Source organism: Brachycentrus maculatus, unplaced genomic scaffold (genome assembly GCF_059751285.1).
Source record: "Brachycentrus maculatus isolate JH-2025_06_01 unplaced genomic scaffold, ASM5975128v1 h1tg000624l, whole genome shotgun sequence".
Classification (NCBI taxonomy): domain Eukaryota; kingdom Metazoa; phylum Arthropoda; class Insecta; order Trichoptera; family Brachycentridae; genus Brachycentrus; species Brachycentrus maculatus.
This window is the reverse complement of record NW_028281361.1, coordinates 627,592-643,451: the sequence shown is the minus strand read 5'-3', so window position 1 is coordinate 643,451 and position 15,860 is coordinate 627,592. Positions and strand designations below refer to the sequence as shown.

General features: G+C 32.3%; 1 protein-coding gene across 8 annotated transcripts in view; it reads left to right on the top strand.

The window, feature by feature from the left end:
* tutl (immunoglobulin superfamily member turtle) overlaps nt 1-15,860 on the top strand; it is a 337,339-nt gene that overhangs the window by 188,386 nt on the left and 133,093 nt on the right. For all 8 annotated transcript variants that reach the window (XR_015838863.1, XR_015838862.1, XM_088273974.1 and 5 more), the window contains exon 4: nt 9,168-9,237. The gene's annotated coding sequence lies outside the window, so the exon portion shown is untranslated. The remainder of the gene's footprint in view (nt 1-9,167; nt 9,238-15,860) is intronic.

Sequence of the window (15,860 nt, the reverse complement as noted above, 5' to 3'; positions counted from 1 at the left end):
ATACTCCCATGACGAGTACAGCGTCCTCGAGCACCATAAAATCGCTTCAGTACCTACAAGGAACGTCGTGTGAAGTGATAAAAATATTGCCGGTAAATCTTACTGAGGTCCCACTTCTCGTTGTTGTAACTTGAGTGAAATTCAAATGTCTTCATAGATTTCACTAAGAATATTACTAATCGTCTCTAAATTTCTCGTTTATATTAATTTGTTAAAAAAACGTTAAAATATCGTATTCTAGTTTAAGGGTGCATACAACAGTGGAATACTAATATGTTTTTTTTTCTTCATTATTAATATTATAGACGAAAATAAGTGATTTGAATGCTTAATTTCAAATGACTTTTTTTAAAAATACTTAATGAATGTTTCCGTATGTGTCGGTTTGTGGTCTCGCAGTTAGTGTTGCGGACTCCTGAGTCATAGTTTCTCGGTTCGAACACACTCTGATAAGCTGCTTACTTTCTCAGAAAAAAGCATGAAATCGAAGTATTTTTATAAATAGTAAAAACACAAATATTTTCTTGAATGTTTTTCGCAGATACTTTGTGGCACATTTTATAAACTTTATAAAATGAAACAACTTTGTTTTTTGGGTGTGGAAGTTTTTGGTAAGAAAATATAATTAATTATGAGTATTTTAATGTTTTGGAATTCAATAAACCCTGGTGATGACAAGGTTCTTGTCGCAACCGGAAGATTAAAGTGTACTAATAATAAAAAAGTGGGTTAAACAAAGTTGTTTGATTTTATAAAGTTTCCACAAATATTTCTCTATTTTAAGTATAAAAAAGAGATATTACATTTTTCTACATCAACCGAAAATAAATCGGATGGTACTTAATGTATTTGCGTTATACTTCTCCGTCTTCAGTTGTACGAGTCGGCGTATGAAGATGCATGAATTATTTACGATGATTAATTAAAACTTTGTCGAGAAAGTTGAGTTTAACATGTTCCTTCCAGCACTCCTGCGCGCCCGACCCACCCCTGTATGCCACCCAACCCCCGAATGTCCTGCTCAGTGTGTAAATAAGCCAGTAAAAGCCTCTCTCCCCCGCAGTGCTTACCTGCAGAGCTAAACACACCACCAGACTTGATAATCTCCTCGCCGGATGTGGAGATATTCGGGAACTTACTTCCGACACTTCTGCAGTCACGTAACCCCGCCATGAATCATTGCACATTACTTATTCAATTGGCTTTTAATATTTAAGGAGGCCGTACATACGTAGTTTGGCACAACACCCAACAAAATTCGTACGTTGATAATTTCGTACGAAAACACTATTGAAAGTACTGCATAGTGTATTTATGAAACAACATTTTAAGTGCGTCAAAATCCTTGTTTGCAAATCTGAGTTTCTCCAGCTAGGAGTTATTTTTACATTTTGACATCTCAACATAGATGAAGAAGAATGTAGACTGTTTATTAATCTACATACATATAATAAAATTAAAAGGGTGTCCGCTGACTTACTTAAATTAAATACACACATATATATATATATATATATATATATATATATATATATATATATATATATATATATATATATATATATATATATATATACATATATATATATATATATATATATACATACATATATATAGAAATAATACCTTTTTCTTCATCATCTAAAATAAATCGGATGGTATTTAATATATTTAAATTATACTTCACCGACTTCAGTCATACTAGTCGGCGTATGAAGATGTCTGAATTATTTACGGAGGATATCGTGAGATGGGGACGACAACGAAGGCGATACTGGAATAATCATGTAAACAGAATGTCAGATGACAGACTTCCACGTATCGCCCTTCAAGGAATCCCTGAAGGACGTAGACGCCCAGGTAGACCTCCAAAAAGGTGGAAAGACAGCTGGGAGTCAACATCCCAAGAGCTGCAAGCGGAGGCACAAACAGATCCTTAGGATCTAGAAAAAGAAGATGAAGAAGGAGATAAATTAAAACTTCGTCAAGAAATCACTCCTGGACTTGTATTTCTAATGACTTTGGCATTTTTAACCGTCAGAATGTATAGTATTTCAACGCAAATGCAAAGAGTATTCTAAATAAAGAGTATACCAAGTAAATAATTCTGCTTCTTACGGAATATAGAACTTTTTTTTTCTTTAATTGGCTTATATTACGCTTATATAAACTATTATTTAGACTTTATTAATATCATAAATATATACATCTTTTTACAGTAAACAAAACATTTATTTTTAAATTCTTTCAGACTCTTTTCACTCTTCATACATTCAGGCATCTCATCATACGATTTCAAACCCTTATACATTAAACAATTTTGTGATTCGGTTTTTTACAACAATGGCAGACTTATTTTATCCTTATCCTTTGGGTAATTTATCCTTTCGGTAATTTATCGTTTAAAAATTTATATATCAGTAAAGATCAGCATATTTAATTTTGGTCCCTTTTTTATAGATAACCACTTGAGTTCTTCTCTCATTTTTTTCTTAATTATTATATCCTTATTTCTTAAATACTATTCTCATAGCTTTATTTGTTATAATTTCTAATTTATTTCAATTTCCTTCATTTGCCAAGAATAATATCGCTGAGCAGTAATCTATATGTGGAATAATGACTGTTTTATAAATGAGTTTTGCAGTATTTTTATTAAACTTATTCCTTAATCTACTTTCATTCTTTTTTTCAAACCCTTACCGCACCCCAATGGTGCATAGGGCACTGCATTATATAAACACAGTGTCATCTTGATCGTTAACACACGAAGGAAAGGTGATCAGCCCTCCGATTCAGGTACCAGTCCAGGGTAATATTGAATAAATATTAGAGTGTAAAAATCACTTGTATTTATTTGACTCCCCACCATGGGAATCGAACCCGGGACCTCCAGAACGGTAGTTGAGCGTGCTGACCATCACACTACGGAGGCGGAACTTTCCTTAATCTACTAAGATTTTTTTTTAAATTTTATAAACATGTTCAAAATTTGCATTTAAGGTAAATTTTTTATTCCAATATTACACCCAAATATTTCATTTCATTAACTTTATCTATAGTTTCATCATCTATATATATATCCAGCACGCTAGGCTACCGTTTTGGAGGTCCCGGGTTCGATTCCCAAGGGGGGTAAAATAAATACAAGTGATTTTTTTCACTTTAATATTTATTCAATATTACCCCGGACTGGTACGTGAAGCGGAGGGCTGATCACCTTTCCTTCATGTGTAAACGATCAAGATAACACTGCGTTTATATGATGCAGTGCTCTGTGCACCATTGGGTGCGGAGAAGGGTTTTATTATATATATATATATATATATATATATATATATATATATATATATATATATATTTATATATATATATATATATATATATATTTATATATATATATATATATATATATATATATATATATATATATATATATATATAAATATATATATATATATTTATATATATATATATATATATATATATATATATATATATATATATATATATATATATATATATATATATATATATATATATATATATATATTATATATATATATATATATATATATATATATATATATATATATATATATATATATATATATATATATATATATATATATATATATATATATATATATATATATATTATATATATATATATATATATATATAAATCATTGGATTTGGGTTTCTTCTTCCTTATTTCACGTATTTAGTTTCTCCAACGTTAAGTTTAAGTTTGTTAATTTTAAGCCACTCTGATATGCTGTGTAAGTCCTAATTTAATTTGTTTATAATCTCTGTAAAATCTTCTAAAACTAGTCGAAAAAGCCAGGAACAGACATGCTCGCTCATGGTTCTACTAATGCATGAGAATAGGAGAATTACATCATCGTCCAACGATTACATTGTAGCGAGGCATTGTTCAGCGCACAAGAGCGGACAATTTTCTCGCGCCTTTTTAAAACGAGCTTTTGTGTAAGATGAAAAGCTATCCTCTAGGTGCAAAATAGGGTCATTATTTATTTACACTCTTCTTATCATTCATCGTTCACTTTGTGTGAACGATGAATGATAAGGAAAGTGTTATATTATCATACCACAAAGTTAATAATGCTTTTGATTTATAAAATTATTATTTATTATTTAGTAGTGATGATCATTGGCGTACAAACCGGGTTCAATAATATCGACGCCTCAAGTTACAAGGAATGTAAATTTCCTAAGGTGTGTTGAAATGGTTTCGGCCCGTGAAATAAATTAGTGAAGAAAGAAAAAAAAAATAGTAATATAAATTTATTAGCCAAATGTGGTTGGTGATAGAAGTAGAGGTAGACCGAAGAAAATTTGGCATAGTCAAATATTTCAAATAGTCAGATCAGGAGTCGGATTAATCGGCGGGTATGTATGAAGAGAGATTTTTTAAGATACGAAAGTTTTTAGTTAGCAAAGACATATTGGTGTGGTATTCTATTCTCTCTGTCTGCCCATACAGAGAAGCGGCGTGGTGGTTAGTGAGTTTGTAGATATACCCGTATGTATGTATGTATATATTTATGTGTGTCTGTGTTTGTGTGTGATGGTTAGTGAGCCAGTTGATATATGTATTTATGTATATATTTATGTATGTGTGTGTGTGTGTCTGTGTGTGTGTGTGTGTGTGTGTGTGTGTGTGTTTGTGTGTGTCTGTGTGTGTGTGTATGTGTGTTTGTGTATTCTAAAACTACGCTCATCCACTTATCGCGGTGTATTGTGCGAGCAAAGTACAAAATTTGAGTGCAGTAGTTTGTTGAGTAATGGCGGCCATCAGCGGGAGCTGGTTCTGGGGAGCTGCCTGTGTGTGTGTGCTAGCGAGTCCGCACACACACACACACGCACGCACACAGCGGGCGAGGGGATGAGCGAGTGCCCATTTACGCGAACTCTTATCTCGGGAGAAGACAGGTGACGGCCATTAGTCACGGAGTCAATCTTGGCACTTGCGAAACTCTAGGAATAAGGAGAGAAGGTCGTAAGCCTGTGTGGTGGTTGCGTGTTGGCTACAGCGCGCGATGTCCCGATCTGTGCTCATTTGCGACAATTAGAGCATTTTTACCCCTATTCATGTAAAGATATGTATAGCCAGAAAGTTAATTTTCCTTAAACCCAGGAAACATTTAACCAAATTACATTTTTTGCTTGAATTGCCATTTTTGTATTAAAAACACAAGTTTTTCTTCCATATGAATGTATGGTTTTGAACGAAAAAGAGTTATTGGAAGGTAAGGAGCTTAAAAAAATTATAAAAAAAACATTTATTAGCCAAATTCCAATGTACGAGTATATTACTCGCTCAGCCGGTCGCGTCCTGACTTTGCATATTTGAGTACATACATTTATGAAATTATTATTAAAAAATTCGATACCATTTATTTATTGTCATTTGTTTTTACACTTGTTTTTTACCACTTGAGTTAACTCAAGTGGTAAAAAACAAGTGTTTTCTTTAATCATTGTAACATTTCTTACCACAAAGTTAATGCCGAAACAATAAATGAAATATTATTCATGTAAATCTACTTTTTGGTGCATATGTAATTCGTGAGTAAAGATTTTATACTTGAAAGAAATATAATGAAAATATTACGTTTCGAACTGAGTAAATATATAATGTTTAGGCAAATTATACTAAACTAACTCTATTTCTAACCTCGAATTAAAGACAAATCGTTATCTTACATAACCTAACATAACCTGGGATAAGCGACAAATAGTTGTTTTAGTAAATTTAAAATATCATCTTATTTTTCGACATCTCATCAAAGATGATGAAGAATATGGAAGTCTGGGCATTTACGGGGCTGACGACCGTCATAGGCTGGTTTAAGTGATCACTTTACACACGTGTAACATTCACCAATTCTACCCATTATTGACAACCACACTACTCAAATTCTTGGAAGTTCTATATATATGAACCAATTTAGAAACCTTGTTCTTGAATCACTAGAACTTCAGTAGAGACATCTATTGGTGAGATGTAAAGAAGCTTTTTATTAAGCAGAAACTCTTATATTAGTGTATTCTTATGTTACACGTGTGTAAAGTGATCACTTAAACCAGCCTATGACGGTCGTCAGCCCCGTAAATGCCCAGACTTCCATATGCTTCTTCATCTTTGATGAGATGTCAAAAAATAATATGAAAATAACTCCTGTAATTGGAGATAATCCAGATTTTGTGAACAAGTATTTGTACACACTCAAAATGTTGTAAATAAATATATAATCTCTAGGCAAACTATACAAAACTATTTATTTGTTTTCTATTTCTAACCTCGAATTAACGACAAATCGTTATCTTACCTAACCTGAAATAACCTGGGATAAAAGACATTTAAAATATCATCAATATGTTTTTATGCCAGCAACTATGAATACATTTACAACAGCTGATTTATCTATAAAAACCACAAAACATGAAAATGTTCACTTTGATATTTGAGAGGAACATAAGCGTCGAAAATATTACTAAACAGAAATAATTTTTAAAAATTTCAAAAACACATTTTTCTATCGTCCTGACATTTTACGCCATTTTCCATTCTTAATGATTTCTTCATTTTGTTCATTTTTCCAAGTGTTCATAAGAATGAAAAAAAAACGTTGGCAGCTAACCCGGCGTCTGTGCCCCGGAGTAATAGCTTTGCACCATGTGCGATCGTTTCTTTTTTCCAAGAAAGCTCCTTCCGTTGTCCGGTTCGCTCCGTTCCACCATCGATCACCTTATTAGTGGGATAATCCGTAAATAACATCGTTAGACGGGTTTATCAGCAGTTCGCTAATGGCCACGTTCGCGTTCCTTATGTGTAGCTGCCTCCTGAACCAGGGGTGGCCAAATTGTTAAGGTTTTTAATAATTTTTTTGTAAAAAAATAGTGTCGTTCGGCTACCGAATTCAAGAAATGTTGGAAAAATTAATGGTTATTTTTAAAAAATTACATATGTATAATACCACTATTAACTTTGAAGAATGACATGACATGTAGACCATTTATAAAAAAAATAAGCACTCGTATAATACCACTTAATGAATTTTATTTTATTACGTACAACTAGTTTTGAAAATTACAGATGTTTACATCTACAGGTGAAAACATATGTAGTTTTCGAATCTAGTCGTGTGTAATGAGATAAAACTCATTATGTGGTATTAAACGAGTGTTTATTTTTTTAAATAATCTGCATGTCATGTCATTCCACAAGGTTAATGACGAATCAATAAGATAATAAAAACAGAGATATCCACTTAAAACTTGCAAATATTTATTTTCAATTTGTCTGTTTTTATTACTTTTAATTTAAGAAGTGCTTAACCGATGAAACAAGAGAAAAACGAGTATGGCGAAGTAACGTCACTTTTAAGAGAGACTTAATAACTTAAAACGTCGTTTCTTTGTGTAGCCAAAGCAAAAAAATATTTTTATGTTTAACTTATAACAACTGGAGAACAAAAGTATTTTAATTGTGTGATTAAGTTTTTGAAGACGAGGTTTGCGTAATATTTATTAAAAAAAAAACAAAGAATGAATTGTTATATATGCAAATAAATATTAAAAAGTGTATTGTAATTTATTATATGATTTTAGCAAAAGTACCTACGTTGTTTTAAATAATTCCTGAAAATATTTCTTATTTTATTGCGAGCACGATTTCATTTTATGTTAATATTCCAACATTACAGCTGAACGAATGCAATCTATCTATGAATATCCAATATTTGAATGGGCGCCATCTCTTTTATATAATACATTGTTTCTTCTCCTTTATCATTTGGCGCTACTTTTCCTTCTCCGCCGATTTTCTTTCAAATTGTGAAAACAAAAGCGGATTTTTAGATATTAAAATATTCTCTAAGTGTTCCTCTGTTATAATAAGGAGAAAGTAATAAAAAAAGAAAGACGAGAAGGCTTGATTTGACGCGGGAGTGACTCGCTGCTGTCAAAACACTGCTGGGAATGACATTAAATGCAAATTTCACTCAAATGAGATTTCAGACTACATTCCGCAGCCCTGTATAATAGAGACTTATACAGCGCTCTTTCAAAGTGTAATGTTTCAGGCAGTAATACGAAACGTAAAGCGTTTTACGTTTATTCTAGCGCTAGCTGTACACCCGGCCATGCGTTACTGTGACTCAATCTAGTCAAAAGGAAAAGAAAGAAAATATCATTTCAAACAATCAAAATGCAATAAAAAACATTAAAAATGCTAAGTGACAGCAGCAGTCAAGAAGCACGCTAAACACTTGAAAAATATTTAATACAACGTGTATTTTTGTTTCGCCCAACAGATGGCGCTGTCATTGTAGTAAAAACTGTAATGTTTCAGTCAGAAATAAGTTCGGTCGCTGTGACTCAGTCAGGTCAAATGGAAAAGAAAGATTGGTGTCTATTATTTCGGCATTTATTTTGCGGTAACACGTGATTAAATTATAAATAAAACACTTTTTTTTGACTACTTGAATATTTTATTTACAACATAATTCATACTTAAACCCGTAGATGGAAGCATCTGTACCTTCCGAAACTAGTTGTTACAAAATATAATACTCAATGGGTAAAAGACAAGTGTTTTATTTATAATTGAGAGGAAAGTTTCATTTTACATTGCTTATGAAGTAATGAAAATATTATCCAGGTCTTTATCTTCATATAAAAAAATATATGAATTAACTTTAAATATATACATATATATTTATTTATTTATATATATATATATATATATATATATATATATATATATATATATATATATATATATATATATATATATATATATATATATATATATATATATATATATATATATATATATATATATATATATATATATATATATATATATATATATATATATATATATATATATATATATATATATATATATATATATATATATATATATATATATATATATATATATATATATATATATATATATATATATATATATATATATATATATATATATATATATATATATATATATATATATATAAATTTATATTTATATGGAAAGATGTGTATACATATCCGATGTATGCTTTTCAACAGGAGGTTTACTTTTTTTTGCAAAATGTACTAAGTTATTAACGTTTTAATATTTTTACTTTCAGAAATTTGAAGTGAAGACTCAACGAATAACGAACTTACAAATACGAAAAGTGCAGAAAATTTCGACAACTGGTGAGTGCAAAACATAATTTTTAAAATGTTCAGTGATATTGGCTATAAGTTAATCTTCAAATATATATTTCTAGATTTAAAAAAAAACTATGATTTGGTTTGAGCTGTTTCACATCGGATATTTACTAATTCGCATAAAAATGTTCTGAACACGATATCTTCTTTTGAAAAAATCACTCAAAAATTCAATAGATACTGATCGCAAATATTACAAACGTAACGTACAAATCATTAGAATTATTAATACGAAAAGCAATGAACTGTAACATTTTAAAACAATGGAAATTCATAAAAATGTAAATAACAATAAACCTATAATTAACAATATGATAATGTCTTATACCTCCCCCCATAAGTTCCTACTGCTAGAAAATAAAAAATTAATTAATGTAAGAAACAGCTTCTACCCCCTCTTCACCCTTCAACGTCCCAAGGACCCAACTCTAAAATTTAGACTTGGCTTCACACACAGTGTTTGAAAATGATGCGGAATGCATAGAAACACAATAGTTTTTAGAAAATAGTGGTATAAGCACCCTTGAGATACTATCTTACGAAATAGGCGCTATACAAATTATCCAAATTATTATTTTTATTATTATTATCTTATTAAACTTGAATTAAAAATTTATAGAAATATGAATATAAAAAATATGAATATGAAAATATTTAAAAAATATGTCTATGGAAGCCAAGCTAGCGGTTCACAACGGCGTGCTGGTACCGACACTAATGTATGGAAGCGAAACATGGAACTGGTAAAGGAAGGATGAAAGCAGAATGAACGCTGTTGAAATGCGCTCCCTCAGACGAATGTGTGGAAAATCATTGTATGACAGAATCAAAAACGACGATATAAGAAAGGAATGTAAGGCTGAACGAGGAATAATTAAAAATATTATGAACAGTTCTTTACGGTGGTGTGGACATGTGGAGCGAATGGATAACGAGAAAATGACTAAGAAAATATATGTGGCGTATGTGAGAGGGAAAACAGAACGAAGACGACCTAAAAAGACTTGGCACGATCAGATCAATCAGAACCTAAAATCTGGCGGTGTCAAAAGTCTGCGTAATCGAAGGGCATGTATGACTAGATGTATGGATGTGAAGGACGCGAAGAGTGTGGCGTTCCATCCTTTCTGCCTACCCCTGCGGGGAAACGGCGTGGTGGTAGTAGTAGTAGTAGTAAAAATTTATAAATAAATTTTATTCCCCTCAAGTTCACCTTTCAGATGCCTTTACTCCACAATAATGTCTTTATTAAATTTTCATCCTGCGACTGAAAATCCACCCCGCAATTGTGCCATTTAACGAAATTCTTAAACAATGGGCCGAATCACTTTTGTCTCCCGGCAAGTGCGGCCCGTTAGACGCGCTGGCGCTCGTTACAGCGACGCTGTAGTCCGTTCCCGTCTGCCGACGTCGACGCCGCACAGTGTGTTATTCTAGCAATCAAGCGGAGTTTTATTATTTTTTGATAAATATATTTTATCCCAATAGCAAATGAACCATTTTACAAAACTCTACAATTGTTTTTGAATTACAGCTTTCCGAAAAATACATAAACGTATCGAAAATAATTCCTAACCTTTTATACGAATATAAACTTTTATTTTACAAACATTGTTAATGAGGTTTTATGCATATATGTATCTACAACAAATATTTAAATACTATTAATAACTGCCAAAATATACAAACACATTTAAACGTGACCTCTTTTCATGGAGCATGGTATACGATTTAAATGTATTATCTTTTGTCCATAAATACTATCAGATAAATTTAAAATGTTCACTCAATCATGTATTTTATAAGTGATAGTATCCAAAAACCCACTAAAACCAGTATATTTTAAGCGTAATGAGTAGCTCTTCTTCTTCTTCTTCTTTATAAATCCTACCTCCACTGCTGGATATAGGCCTCTTCCCCTTCTTTCCATTTCCTTCGGTTAGTTGCTGCTTGCAGCCAGTTTTTACCCCCCACAGCTACAACGTCGTCAGACCATCTCTTTTGTGGTCTTCCGACACCTCTTTTGTTCGCCCAAGGTCTCCATTGTAGAATACTTGGGGTAAAGTACCGCTAGATAGCTAAAATAACGCACTGTGCGCCGGCTACAGACGTCCGCTGGCCGTTAGGATAACGACGCCCATCGCTAGCGCCGCTAAGGCCGCAATCAGGGCTCGAAACTGACACCATATCCGAATATTCGTTTTCGTTCGTTTACCATTATCTAGACGTTAAGCGAAGTTATGTCGACGCTAAAGGGAAAACATTTTCCATCCACCGAAGCCCATTACACGGGATTTTAATTTTCATTTCTATCTCGAACAACTCACGTTACATTGTTACGTTAATTATTATTCTGTTTCATTTCTTAAATTATTATAACTACTAACCCTTTCCGGTCCCCCAAAAATTAAAAAAAAAATCTAGGTAGACAGTTACATTCCGATTGGAAAAAATATTTTCTCCTCTGCTCCACATACTGTTGTAATAGATACGAGTGACAAAAATGTAAGCTTGAAATTTAAATAAATAATACTCATAATGAAAAAAATGTCGAATTACATCCGACATGGAACCTAAGAGGAAAAATTCGATTTCGAATGAGATTCGACATTGGACCAGTAAGGGCTAACAATACTATTTCTTCGATATACGTTACCTTTAATGATAAAACCATGCTTTAACACTGTCGTGCAACGACATGATTCCCATGTTATCATAATAGATAAGGTGTTTTCACGTATTTTCATTTTATTAAATAATTTTTTAAAAAACAACAAAATATGACGGTGTTTTTAAAAAAACAGTAATATTAAGCGAATATTCTAAACATGCTTAAAATATGGATATTTCAAATGATTCAGAATTTTATGATTTCATAATTATTAACGATTGGCAGGATGCAGTGTACAAATTACAAAAAAGAAAAAGATGTGACAAAGTGGTCTATCTTTTCAACGTAATCTCAGTGTGAACTTGAGAATAAATAAATAATTTATATATAAAATATTAAAATGTAACACTGATTTTTAGTATCATAGAACTTTATTTTATTTTTTATTATTAAAAACACATAAAAATAAAATTTGTGACAATAATTTCGTCTTGTTATGACATTTTCAAAATACTGTGAAGATTAAAATAGACTGAAGGTCTTTATATGGTAACTAAAACTATTATCACAATTTTTTGTGTGTTTTTCATAATAAAATACAATTTAAATTACTTGGAACTAAAAATGGAGTTCTACAAATTGACCGCCAAATCTATAAATATAAATAAATAAGTCGATATTGCCTTCTAAATTTTTTAAAGCTCTCCATTTGCCTTTTTTATTCCCCAGGAGTTCTTTAATACCATTCTCTAGCACTCTATTTCGAAAAACTCTTCATAATTTTTAATTGACATTTGAAATCATTGAAAGGCAGTCTAGTTATAAAACTATGCCTCGATGTATTATGTTACTAAATATTTCGATATAATCTAGTGCTTGTTCATTCGAAGCTCGATTGTATTCTAATACGAGTGACATGTGTTCTATGAGTTGAACTCTGCTAAATCTGATTTTTTGCGGAGAAAAACAGCACATTTGAAGAACAATCAGCCATTTGTATGGCTTGTGTTATGACTAGGAATTCCTGTAAGTGTGGTGTATTACGACAGTCACGTACTGGATGCAGAGCCTCCGCCCTTCGCTCTCCGCCCCCGCCCCCCGCTCCCCGCCCTCGGCTTCCCGCAGATATCACTTGTTTGTCTGGAGTGACTTGTTGAAATTTCACCCCGGCTCGTAAAAGTGGGGCGTGTTTTTTCAACACTCGACTATCTTCAACTAACCCCCTTTCCCGAGCGCCACTACAAAATATCATGTACTTCCTATTTTAAAATTGGCACAATTCAGCATGGAATCATTGTATTTTTTTCCAACCCTTATACGCACGCACCTAATTAGTAAATGAGGAGAACGCACGTGGAAATTCATGATTTAAAAAAATATTTTCGATAGAGTAACCGGTGAAATTTTTACACTACAAACGAATACACAAGTTACGTTTTAATATCAATTTGATTCAATGTTTTCATTTTTGACATCTTGTCATAGATGCAGAAGAAATTTTATTTATTGTTTTGGCATTCACTTTGTGGTAACACATGATGATATTGCAAAAGAAAAACACTAGTTTTTTTACCACTTGAGTTTAATTTATTATGACGACTGCTTCGGAAGTTATGTTTTCATATTCAAGTCTAAATATAAACTTAATTTATATTTAGACTTGAAGGTGGAATCATAGCTCCCGAAACTTGTCATAAAAAAATAAACTCAAATGATGAAGAAGAAAATGGAAGTATTAATAGGGCATACAACCGTCATTGGCTTGATTCAAAAATCACTTTACACACGTGTAACATTCACAAATTCTATCCATGATTGAAAACTACACTACTCAAATGTTTGGACCTTGTAGATATATTGATCGATCTCGTGACACAGTACATATGAGTTTACAACAGCCATCTATGTTGGATTGAGGAATGTTTTTTTTACTAAGCAGAGACTCTCTAATTTGATTGCGAAATCTGATTCCTATATCAATTAATTTGTATCATGTTGAACTGAGCAAGAATTAAACATTAATTATGTTTATATATCTTCTTCTCAGTCTTATTCCTCATTCAGACTCTTCTCCAGTTATCCCTTGACTGCGCTGCACGTAGCGCTCCAACCACTGAGGTGTCTGCTGCTGCCTTAATTTGATCGGTCCATCGTGTGGGGATCTTCCTCTCCCTCTCTTTCCCTCCAGGCTACCGATCACAAGTAGTCGTTCCAGGATATCCTCATTGCCACGCGCAACGTGTCCGAAGAACTGGAGAATCCGTCGGGTACAGATATTGGCCAGAGTCAAGCCATCCAAGTGTAATTCCTGGCGAATGTTTGTATGTACTATATAAATATATGAAACTACACGTCTCGGTTACGTTTTTCATCGAGAAAACACGTGTAGAAAACATGAAAAGGTTGTTTTTCTATCTGCCTACCTTGATTAAAAATTATGTGCACGCCACTGAGTAATATCTTTACTCATTTTACCGGCAGCGTGCGGCAAAATCACATTGAATTTCGTAAACATTAATTATAATTAATCTAGAAAAACTTGGTTTTGCTTCTATAAAACTTTCATTCCATGTAAATTAAGCGAAATTTTCATATAATTAATGTCCAATTTTCATATTTTTCGCAAAATTTTCATTCGTTCATAAATTGAAATATTTAAAATTTGGCTACGTAAATTCGTGAGAATAGGTTCGGGGTAAATTTGATGAATTGAAGTTGTCTAATCCTCCGCAAAGGGCAGTGCGCACACTGCTCGCCGGTGGTGTGTTTGTGCGGCGGTGTGGTGGTGTGGTGGCGTGGTAGTGTGTCGGTGCGGTGGTGTGGTGGTGTGTCGGTGCGGTGGTGTGGTGTGTGTGATCGTGGTGTAGGTGCCGAGATGGAATCATAATATTTTCTCGGGGTATTAAAAAGGTGAAAGCGAATCCCTCTTCCCGCTTCATCCGAGTACTTCATGAATAATTAGTTAATTAAAATTAATTGAATTGAAACTTACATAAATAATCATTTATATGTTCAGAATTTTGACGATAAATTTTTTATACGTTTTGTGATATGTAAGATTTTTTAAATTTTGACTCAAAAATTGGAAGACTTTTTCTCTTCAAAAAATATAAATAGGGTCGGGATGTTGTACCGTGGTTAATGTCGCATACTCTTTCTAGATTCTAGCCCTGTCTATCACAACTTGATACCTTTTTTTCGATACCGTAGAACTTGAACTTTGATGTGTTACTTGAGCTCATTACAAAAAAAGTATTTAGATCTGCATTTGGTCTACAATAATAAACGTATCGACATGATTCGTTGTTTCCCTGACAGGTGACACTTATTGTCACGATACGTTCATTATTGTAGACCAAAAACAGATTTGAACTTTTTTATACTGGGCTCAAGTAACACATCAAAGTTCAAGTAGCCCCGTTCCACGGTACCGCTTTAATTTTAAAACCTTTACGTCAACACAGGTAAATATCACACTTTACTGTGATCATAACAGTTTGACCTTGCAATAAAAAGTTCATACAAAGAAACAAAGTAGTATTTAGTATAATACAGTTAGTAGGTTTTACTAAAAATATTTATTTAGTACGTAAACCCCGCTATAACGTTGAGATAGGTCCCGCATTATCGGGGAGATCGTTTTAGGGGGTTAATGCTTTTTTGTTTAATTTTCACATTTTAACCAATGGGAATGACTTGACCGCATAAACGGACCTACTGCGTAATACGGGAGACCACCATTATAGGAAACATCTGAAAACGTCATAGGGGAAAACCTTATACGAGTGTATGTCATAGGGGGGTTCACTTTTTAACTATATGTATTATCGAAAATTATTAATATTATTACTGGATCTTTACCCCCTTCATCCTAATAATAATTATATCATATTTGTATAATTTATATAGCGCCATTTTCGTAAAATACTACCTCAAGATAAAACAAAATATGTACAAATAAAAATTGGTTTCAAAATTAACCAGTCGGAAATTTCAT